We start from the raw sequence: 12,321 nt of genomic DNA, 5'->3' as shown, positions 1-12,321 counted from the left end.
TTTCCTATCTGTGGGAAAGTGTATATAAAAGATCCCTTGCTGCATTCAGAAAATGTAGTGGGTTTCCTCTGATGACTATGTGTCAGAATTACCAAATGTTTGACCATCCAATAGCCGATGATTAATCAATGTGCTCTAGTGGTGTCGTCGAACAAAACAAATGGTTTATTTGGTACAGATACACATCTCATCCATGTTGGCTGACCGGCCTCGGTGGCGTCGTGGTTAGGCCATTGGTCTACAGGCTGGTAGGTACTGGGTTCGGATCCCAGTCGAGGCATGGAATTCTAATCCAGATACCAACTCCAAACCCAGAGTTCGACAAATCCGCTAGCCCGACGCCCGTGGCTAGTGAGAAACGCAAAACCACTAGCCCCTGCAGGCTAGTGGTTTCCCCCCTCCTCTCGTCATCGCTCGATCGTGGGTTTTTTGTTTTCTTTCTTTCTTTTTCTCTCGGCTGAAATTTCGTTTAATATATTTGATTGTGACGTTTGTCATCGAATAATATCAACAACGCAATGAGTATATAATAATAATCCACTTGAGCTAGGTCTGCAAACTGCAGTAACATGCTATCTCTACATCGTCACAGTTACAGCATGCATTGTTTACCTTTCCCTTTCAAGTTTCTGGCACAGGAAATAAAGTCTAATGACATGCGTGTTTTGATTGGTTAGACACGTCACGTGGTCGTTAATCTCGCACATGTTTTAGGCTAAGAACTTGGAAATCATCAATCGCGACGACAGGTTAATCTCAATCAAGTAAACCCCAGCCATGCTTTGAATTTCAGTGTTTGTTTTATTTACCTATTGTTTTTTAATTTAACACTTCGCTAACATGTGGTTATCGGCAATCAGGAAAACAATTTACTTTAATGGTAACCGCATATGCAATGACTCGGCTTGGCCTATTACGTGTATCGGTTTGGATAAAACGTCATAGCTGCCGATACAAGATAATACCTTTTTTGTTCATCAATTAACAACGGATTAGATGTCGCCGTTATATTCTTTTGATATCGGTCTGACACGGAATAATGCCCTGTATTTGGCATCACCGTTCCTGGCGACACTGTCGTACCCTCATTTAAATTTAATTATTTTGATCTTGTTTTTAGATACCAACCAAGAGTTTGCTCAATTAATTTTCCCCGGGGGGGGGGGGGGGGGGGGGGGGGGGGGGGGGGGGGGGGGCAAAAACAAAAACGGGACAATGACGATGGATCACACTTGACAAAAGACAAAACGTACGACACGACAAAAAACTGAAAGTTAGAACATGATTTAAGTGTTTGTTTTATTTTACTGTTATACTCGTAAATGTGTAATGTTAAAAAAATTATATAAAAATCCAGTTATAATTGACCAGGAGTTTGGGCTAGTGCTTTATCTTGGTGGGCTAGTGGTTTTCACAAACCCACTAGCCCTGTGGCTAGTGACTTTTCAGAATATTTGTCATACTCTGCGTAACCCTGTGTGAGTGCTCCGCAAGGCTCAATGGGTAGGTGTAAACCACTTGCACTGACCAGTGATCCATAACTGGTTCAACAAAGGCCATGGTCTGTGCTATCCTGCCTGTGGGAAGCGCAAATAAAATATCCCTTGCTGGTAATCAGAAGAGTAGCCCATATAGTGGTGACAGCGGGTTTCCTCTCAAAATCTGTGTGGTCGTTAACCATATGTCTGACGCCATATAACTGTAAATAAAATGTGTTGAGAGTGTCATTAAATAAAACATTTCTTTCTTTCTTTCCATCTTGGCTGCTTGTCCAGGACAAGGGACCTATAATTGTTAATGGTTGGTGAAAAAGTCTATGCAGTGATGTGTGCACTTATACACTAAACTGGGGCGAGACTTAGCCCAGTGGTAAAGTGCTTGCCTGGTGCATGGTCATTCTATAGGATCAATGTTGGTGGCCCCATTGGGCCATTTCTTGTTTTAGTCAGTGCTACACAACTAATGCAACAAAGGCCGTTGCATGTGGGATGATGCATGTAAAAGATTACTTGCTGCTAATCGGAAAGTGTAGCCTATTCTGTGACGTCAGCGTGTTTCCTCTATTATTAACTGTATAGTCCTTAACCATATGTCCACCACCATATAACTACTTAAAATGTGTCGAGTGGTGCGTCATTAAATAAAAACATTCTTCTTTCCATCTTTAAACCAAACAGCTTAACTGTCACCAAGACCAGCTCAGGACAGAATATAGTAGATCATTTTCTGTATTACAGTCTCATGCACAAAGAATCCAATTTTAGACAGCGCTGTTAATTATGCAATTTGTCCCCGAGTTCTGGGACTACTCTACTACCGAACCTGCTGTTAGGAAGTCCCTCTGTGCCCACTTCCATCTTCTGGCAGTAATTAAACAGTCTCTTGTCGCTAATTGAGCTGCTTCATTAATACAGCTCCATGATAAGTGGTTTTCTGGTCGCTAGTGTCAAATGAACTGTCCAACATTGTTAGGAAACCAAGGGTCAGTGAGCAATGCCTGAAGTCTAGAAAGTGTGTTACAAAGGTAGTGTTCACTAACAGACAGTACCTGGGTAGGTCTCCTTGTTGTGAACAGTATACATGTTTTGTATCAAATGAAAAGTCTAACACTGTTAGGAAGCCAAATGTCAGCTAACAATGAATAGTCTAGAAAGTGTGTTACAAAAGCAGGGGGCTGGATTTAGCTCAATTGGTCGCAGGATCGAACCACCTTAGTGGATCCATTCAGCTGATTGTTTTTTTTCTCATTCCAACCAGTGCACCACAACTGGACAAAGGCCGTGGTATGTGCTTTCCTGTCTGTGGGAAAGTGCATATAAAAGATCTCTTGCTGCATTAGAAAAAAATGTAGCGGGTTTCCTCTGATGACTACAAGTCAGAATGACTAAATGTTTGACATCCAATAACTGATGTGCTCAAGTGGTGTTGTTAAACAAAACATACTTTAGAAAAGCAGTGTTTACCGATGGCCACTAGTAATTTGTTGTGAACAGTATACATGTTTTGTATCCGGTTCCACACTGGGAATGTTTATGTACAATAATGTTTTATCTGTCTTATCTGTATTTCTGTATTTGTTTTGACATTTGCTATCATACATTTTTTGGCTTACAAGTTAAATTCTCTGTTGAAGCAAGGGAAATACATATTATTAAAAGTTATGGTACCACGTACATAGCCAGGTGAGAATAAGGGCAAGTTCTATATAATATAGTGTAACCTTTAAAAACTGTTTCCCTCAATACACACCGTTTTTCATGGTCCCTTTTTAAATATCAGTACAGAACAGATACCCCATAAAACCAGTTTTACTTGGTTCTGTGGGTGTCCAGTTTAAAGGAGTTTTACTATATAATTTGCCATGATTTTTTTATGAGGGGAAGGGGCACTATATATAATTTGCCAGGATATGTGATGGCATGAATCTAGCATCCACCACCACTTTCTTCTTCTGCGTTCAAGCTATAGCTGATGACCCACCACCAAAATTTGCCAGTTATTACATTTTGAAAATTTCAGACCATTGTTACTACCCTTAACATTGTCCTTTTGTTACAGGCGTTAATCAAGATGGACATTCAATGTACCGCAGGCATATAGTCAAACACCTAGAACACTACAGGAGACTATGCAGTCACTCCACAAGTAACCGGGACATCTTCATGGCTGGCGACCACTCACTAAACCCACTTATTAAATAAATATACACTAAAATCCAGAAGCAAGTAGGCTCTTCAAAACTAATCTCATCCTTACCTGCAATTTCAAAATCAGTACCGTATTTGATCATGTTAATCCACCCACAATAACTCTACGTATGCTTGCGGACTATGTAAAGCTATGGCTGGGTATAATGTCAACAGGCTAATATCAGCAGTGTGATATAATTAAGTTAATGTTTTGTACAACTGTCTACATTGAGCTTTTCTTAATTTTTGTTTTAATTAAGAGTGCAATACATGTTCTAACATTTTTGTCATATTAATTTAATAGCATGATCACCAGTTGTTATATGCATGTTAAACAAATATATGACTAAATAATTCTTCTTCATTTTAACGAGTGAAATACGGTACATGCTAGACGTGTGTTATTACACTACAAAACCAATATACCATCATCTAAGAATAATGGTATGAATAATTCATTATTTGTTGAACACTTTCGAAATGCCAGGTCATTGTGGGTATGCCAAAACATGTTAACACCCAGATAGCTTGCAAATATTTACAAATATACTCAGTCTCTGTGATTAAGACATCTGACCCAGGCAGACATCGGGAACCTGTTCCATAGTTCCCTTAGTGTTATATCAATGTGCTACATCATGTGATGGTTTTTATAAAGAATAGAATTTAAAAATTAATTATTATAAACTCAAGCCAAGTATAAAATAGCCACTACCAGGACCAGAGGAACCCTCCACCATAATAATTATTTCTAAACTGTCCCCTCAATCTCCTTCTCCCCTGGATCAGGCCAGGGACTGGACCTGAGGGAGACATACCCGAACCTTTTTTGGATATAAGCATGGGCAGGACGTAGCCCTGGGGTAAAGAGCTCGCTCGGTCTGGGATCGATCCCCGTCGGTGGGCCCTTTGGGCTATTTCTCATCACAGCCAGTGCACCACGACTGGTATATCAAAGGACATGGTATGTGCTATCCTGTCTGTGGGATGGTGCATATAAAAGATCTCTTTCTACTAATGGAAAATGTAACAGGTTTCCTCTCTATGACTGTGTCAAAATGACCATATGTTTGACATCCAATTGCCGATGATTAATAAATCAATGTGCTCTAGTGGTGTCATTAAACAAAACAAACTTTTTATATAGGCATGTAAAAACACTTTCTGATTCTGAGATCAAAGAAAACTAATCTGGCCTAAAGGAGAAACTATTCAGTCCAAAGGAGAACCTGCAGTGCATAACAATATTTGGCAACAGACCACAATTATTTACACTATATGTTTTTATGTAGTGTGAGTGGCTATAGCACCTTTATTAATATCAGTAGGCCCATGGATTTTTTTAATGCACCTATGCCTGCCTGGGAGCAACATACCCTGAAAAGGACAACCTCTATTGTCCAGCTCTTTCTTCCAGGATATTGGTTTAAACAAACACACCCATTAAACATTTGCATGTGCTGAAATTACCACAAAGACGTCTCTAGTCCAATAATTGCCACTTCAAAGCTGTCTGCCATGAAATAAGCAAAGTCGAACAGCAGACAACTTGCACAGATATATTTCTGGATTTTTGTCAACCAAATAGGAAGATATATGTGATTGTGATCTGTGGCCATTTGCTACTGGGGTCCCTGTCTGAGCATTCAAAGAAGAGGTAGAAATATAAAATATTTTCAGACACATAACAACCTTTAAGTTACACATTACATATGAAAAACAAAATCTCTACAGACTGAACTCGAATCCGTCATCTTGTTTCTGGTGGCACTAGTATTTCTAGAAGTTAAAAATTAATTTTAAGTGAAACAAAAATGGCTAAGGTCAGTTACTTTAAGATGGGACACTATAAGCACAAAAAACTGACTTACTTGCTAAACTTAGCATCAGTTAAAAACTATGTGTCTTCACTATATGTAGGATAAAAATGTTTAGCAATTTGGTACTACATATTGCATTGCACTTTAAAATACAAGCTACATTCAATGACACGACAGTCACGCAATTAATTTTGACGTGAAAATCTTCTGTTACTTATACTGACAAATGACGCATCTGTTTAAAAACCCAGTGTCTTATTTCACTTTGAAAGTCACAAGGTTTCTCCAAATTACTCAATTTTTTTTTTTGTCTTAGTAAATAGAGACTGTCAAAGTGCATACATGCATACCATTAAACTGTTAAATTGCACATGCTTAGAAAAACGAATTCCTCTTTTGTAATGCAATATTAACAACATGCAATATTTCAACAAATAGAACTTCTATTTTCTTGTCCTAAGCTTGGTACACGGAGATCCCAAAACAATCATTAATTTAGCAGACAAGAGTGCCACTCTCAATGAAAAATAAACTGATGTATCACATTCTACAGTTCACTGATATTGTAGGCCCAATTTGGTGTGTCAATCACAAAATCTTATGTTTCCCCTTCCAATTTCCTGACAAACACCAACATGGTGCTTGACCTTCAGTGACCTTCAAATAATCAACTTGCATTTTAAACAGGAGGTGAAAAACAGACAAAATATTTAACAAATAAAGACTACATTTTGAAAATGCTTTGCAGATGTCCTCATTTGCAGTGCTTTTGCAGAGAGAACACCAAAGGAAAGCATGGGGGTAGTCCAAACCAATGATGGGTAAATGATGCCATTACCATGCAGTATGGCACACAGCATGGAGCCCCTACCAGCTGCCTCCAGGGGATACTGTTGGACAGTGTGGCTTTCCTGATAGTTGTCAGCTGTCAGGAAATCTGTCCGTTCTGTACATACAGTCTGATTAACCTTTTTTCTATATGATACAACTAAGTCAGCTTTAATTAGCATCCGATCTCCATGGGAATCAGACCAGTAACAAACCTTTAGTTTATTTAAGAAGGAAGGTTAACTTCCTCCACTGTACCAACATATGTGGATTATTCTTTTATGTCAAAGGTTGTACTGAAATAATATATCGAAAGCTGTTGCATTCTTCAGTTTGTAGTTTTAGTAGGCATATATAATTACCATGGACTGTGAAATTACTTGTTTCTATATGGAGGTTTGTGCCAATACTATTGAAATATATTTTTTGTTTTGTTTTTTGTTTTAGTTTGTGGTTAGTTTCTTTCTTGTGAGTTTTTTTTTTTTTTTTCGGGGGGGGGGGGGGGGGGGGGGGGGGGGGGGGGGGGGGGGGGGGGAGGGGGTAGGATTTTTTAGTGGGTTTCTCCACATCCATGACCAATGATGAGTGAAAATATAAACAATACAAATTTTTAGCTAAATAGAAAAATGTTTCTTAATTGTCTGTCCTCCTCAAATATCCAGAAATACATGTAGGCAGAGCTTGAACATTTTCACAAATCTTCATCTCTGAAGTATTTAGTCTAATAAGAAAATGATATCTAGGACATAAATAATAATTCTATACTAACAAATAAACATAACTAAAAAATGTAACTCATTTAGAAAGCTATTGTACTTCAGTGCACTTTACTAAATATGTTAGGGAAAATGAGATTGAGAATGTACTAATACATGAAGCAGACCAATTTCCATTTAGAGTGACTGCGGACCAAATTACACAGTGACACAGGATTTTTGTTTGTTTTAAATCAATATCTTTTACTGGATGTAATGCATCAATGTTTTTAAAAACATAAATCTATGTTCTTTAGAAAAACAATTTTATCTGTAATCAAATTCATCTAGGTAACAATGTCAGCTCATAAATCAAGCAATTTAAACTGTACATTTTTTTATATACACATTTTTCATTTATCTGCATAAAAAAGACTGACATGCTTTTACTAGTGTATGTATAGCATGAAACAGACACCAGAAGATGACAGCAACTGGGGGGGGGGGGGGGGCAGGGCTTGAAACGGTCAGTGGCCAGGTCGCCAAATGCGACAAAAGCCCTGTTTGGGCGACTTAAATATTATAAAATAATGGCGTTAGAATGTTATTTGGGCGATCTTCTTTCTGTAATATATTATCTACTATTAATAATTGTATGGCATATATTTATTCCACATTAAAATCTTGCTAGTGGATTGCAAAACTGAACATACTGGCTATACTGTAATTTGCCAACATTCATTTATATTATAAACATTGATGAATATTTTGTGTTTGGGCTGTCTAAAGTAAGTTTGGGCCACTTAAAATGATATTTGTTTTTGGGCCACCATATTTTGTGGCAAGTTTCGAGCCCTGGGGGGTGGGGGGTATTTGATATTCCTTTTTAATGGAATCTCAACTTCAGAATTGGGGAAAGAAAGTAAGTGTGCAGGGTGGGGTTTCAGGGGCCAACACCCACCCTTCCAACAAAATGTCTTTTGAGTATTGACTCAACCTCTCTATAAACTTCGCTCATCACCACAGTCTAGCCACCCTCCCCCCTGCTAAAATCTGTGCACACACATACCTAACCCCAACCCCACTTCTAAAATCTATTAGAAATGATATTAATATTTATTACAATACCATGAAGCAAAAAACATTTATGGCATATGCTATCAGGAATAACAATGCAATATTCTTCACCTCTGTTAACAGTAAAACTTTAAAAGAGTGACAGATCCCACAGTTCATATATGAAGGGGCAATGGGACTACCAGTGGCTTATGGCAACACACTAATGTGCCCATCTCCACCCAATCTCTATGTGATCAGGGATGCCCTCTTACTTCCCACTGATAAGACAATAGTGTGGAGATTCCACCAACACTGACCACTGGTCATGCTGGTTGGAGACCACTGATTACCGAGATCTGTGGCGGGCTGTGTGTCCAGTGCTACCTGCAGCTTGTAGATAGCGGCTGAATCAATAGACATCATTGACAGTAGCAGGATGGGCACTGACAGGGAATCAGACAGCATCAGAGGAAAGCAAGACCCATTCTTTATACTAGATTACTGAAAGTGATGTATTGATGTACAGGCCTTATCAGCAGGATATCTAATGTTTAACTGGCGGCTACGGTTTAGGCAGATAAGATACGTGACATTCATAGTACATATACATATTCCATACTGGGAAAATGACATGGAATCTTTGTTTAATGATGACCAGAGTGCATTATTTAATTATGATATATTGTGTGTCAAACGTTATTTATTATGGCAAGTTTAATACTTGAAAAAAGAAACCTACAGCTAATATACACATAATTAGCAACAATTTCCTTTTTCCTTTCAACTAGTCACATATAATAGCCGATGATTGATAAATCAATGTGCTCTAGTGGTGTCATTAAACAAAAGAAACTTTAACTTTTTTCAACTAGCCAATACATATAATTAGCTGCAATTACATTTTCCCTTTTAACTGGTTTCAGAGGCATTACTTATTGACAAACATCATTTATTATGGTAGTTTTTAATACTTGAAAAAACGAAGAAGGAAATGGTTTATTTAATGACACACTCAACACATTTTAATTACGTTATATGGCGTCAGACATATGGTTAAGGACCACACAGACACCGAGAGAGGAAACCCGCTGTCGCCTCTTTTCAATTAGCAGCAAGGGATCTTTTATATGCACCATCCCATAGACAGGCCAGCACATACCACGGCCTTTGATGTACCAGTTGTGATGCACTGGCTAAAGCGAGAAATAGCCCAATAGGTCCATTGACGGGGATGAATCCCAAACCGACCACGCATGAAGCGAGCACTCTACCACTGGGTAACGTCTTGAAAAAAGAAACTTGCAGCCAGTACATATAATTAGTAACATAAATTGCACATACTATGACCTTTGTCATATTGAAAACAAAAAAGTTTTTTTGTTTAACGACACCACTAGAGCACATTGATTAATAAATCATTGGTTATTGGATGTGAAACATTTGGTAATTATGACTCTTAGTCATCAAAGGAAACCCGCTACATGTTTCCTAATGCAGAAAGGGATGTTTTACATGCACTTCCCCACAGACAGGAAAGCACATACCACAGCCTTTGTCCAGTTGTGGTGCACTGGTTGGAACAAGAAAAAAAACAATTAGCTGAATGGATACACCGATGTGGTTCGATCCTGCGACGCAAGCACTTCAAGCAAGCTAAATCCCGACCCTTGTCATACTAGAGGTGGGATGTAGCCCAGTGATACAGCACTCGCTCGATGCGCGGTCGGTGTGGGATCGATCCTTATTGGTGGGCCCATTGGTCTATTTCTCATTCCAGCCAGTGCACCACGACTGGTATATCAAAGGATGTGGTATGTACTACCCTGTCTGTGGGATGGTGCATATAAAAGATCCCTGGCTGCTAATCGAAAAAAGTAGCCCATGAAGTGGCGACAGCGAGTTTCCTCTCTCAATATCTGTGTGGTCCTTAACCATAACCGTAAATAAAATGTGTTGAGTGTGTCGTTAAATAAAACATTTCTTTCTTACTTTCTTGTCATACTAATGAGAGAGTACTGGCTGAAAGGGAAATAGCTTGACTTATATTGCAACTACTACTGGCTGTAAAAGTTCTCTTCTGACCAAAAGTAACTGGTATATTCTTATTTTGTAGCTTTTCCTCATAAATTTCATTCAAAAAAAAACCCAACAATTTAATAATTTTTAAAATATTCTCTGGATAAATATGAAATCAGTTTAACGAAAATAACAATGTTGTGATTTGACATAAGAGAAGCCTGTTTTAATCATTAATAATATTGTTTACATCATGGTGACACTGACTATGGATTGATTAATATAGCATCTGCACATTTTTTGTGGCAATATTATTTTCTGTAACGAGATCTGAAAATAATTGTTAAAAAACTTTGTTTTGTTTAGTGTTTAATAAAATGAGATATTTAAAAAATAATTTAAAAAATAAAAGTGGTGATATCTCTAAAACAAGAAATCAGCAATAAATGTGTGGTAAATCAGAAGAAAAGTTTTAGTTTTATTAAAGTTTTTTAAAGCTACACTGGATTAATATGTTTCAATTAAATATATAATTTGCAAACAAAATTAGTAGTATATTTAGTAGTACCGTATATCTTCGCCTATAAGTCGAATTTTTTTCACCCAAAAATTATTTTATAACGACTTATAAGAGGGTAAGAAAACAAAAAAATATTACAGTTTTGGGGATTATTTTAGAAGTAATGGAAATTAGTATTTTTTTTGGCATTAGAACGGTTTTGGTTATGCGAAAAAAAGGCGTGTTATCTCACTCACATGCCAAGACAACAGTCCACTTTAGTTTAAATTAAAAGTCATCAAATAGCAAAAATAAAATACTAACTACCTGTTGCCTGAGTTTATTTTGAAATCTGGTCAATTAATGGTTGTTCAAACAATGTTTTGTCAGTGATTAACTTCATGAATATTACAGCCTTAAAAATAGACTGAACTAGAAATATTACACATCATTTGGTACAAAACCAGTGTACTTTCCAGAGTTCCTTACATGTATTAATATGGCGGCAAAAACGTGATACTTTTTATCAAAATTAACAGTCAAACAGCTTTCACTCTCTACTAAGGGAATATTTCATGCTATGTAATAATGGATTGGAATAGTCTTGATTATATTCATATATTGCGATGTACAAAACGTGAAAACAGAAGTTTGTAAAATAATTTCTTTTGTTCAATTAAGAAATATTTCAATATTTATTAGTTGTTTTTCATGGGTCGACTTATAAATGGGTCAATAAAAAAAATACGTTTTCAGGGCTTGAAATTAGGGACTCGACTTATAGCCGAGGTCGACTTACAGGCGAAGATATACGGTATATAATGAAAATCAACAACAGAGTAATGGAAATTAAGTTGCATCATCTTATAGTCAAGTAAAGTCACAATATTAGGGATATTAATATGGGACACATGGGAATAAATATTCTTTTACACTTTAATTCAAAACACATTTTACATTCATGAATAAAATTAATCAGTTAAAAATTAAACAGTTAACAAATAATACATGACCAATTATTTATTTTTTTAAAAATGCCTGAAGACAAAACCCCCCAAAACCTTAAGGGAAGCTTCTTAACCCCGAGGTTATCAAACCTATTAAAACTAACATGTGATAGCTATCCGGTTTTGTGTTCTATCAATTCCTGGTGAATTAAATCTTTACCAAATGGTTTTCAAATCCCTCAAGTATATCAGATGTGTGAAACCTGTAGGTATGGGCAGTTTATCTCAACATCTCCGCATTTAAATCATCTGGAGATAACACCAGAGGGCACCACCTGAGAGGCTATGCCACACTTTGGATTCCGATCTCTGAAAGGCGGCCTACCCTGTTTATTGTTATTTAAAATTTCATTAGTGGCAGATCATGGTACAAAATGGTGACAAACAAGAAGACAATCCCCACCACTGCATGCATGTCCAGACAGCGAGGTAGTAAGATACCCACCTCAACACAAGAACACACTTCAGTACAGCTAGTGTGAGCTGAACATGGGGCTTCATTACAGATTAATCTCTTCTCTTTCATACACATATCACACAATGCACATCATACAAGAAAGAAAGAATGAATGAATGAATGAATGAATGAATGAATGAATGAATGAATGAATGAATGAATGAATGTTTAACAACACCACAGCATGAAAAAAACATCGGTTATTGGGCGTCAAACAAATTTGGTGACTGACTGACTGACTGACTGTTTAA

This window comes from Gigantopelta aegis, chromosome 10 (assembly GCF_016097555.1).
Source record: "Gigantopelta aegis isolate Gae_Host chromosome 10, Gae_host_genome, whole genome shotgun sequence".
Taxonomy (NCBI): Eukaryota; Metazoa; Mollusca; class Gastropoda; order Neomphalida; family Peltospiridae; genus Gigantopelta; species Gigantopelta aegis.
Note: the sequence above shows the minus strand (reverse complement) of the source record.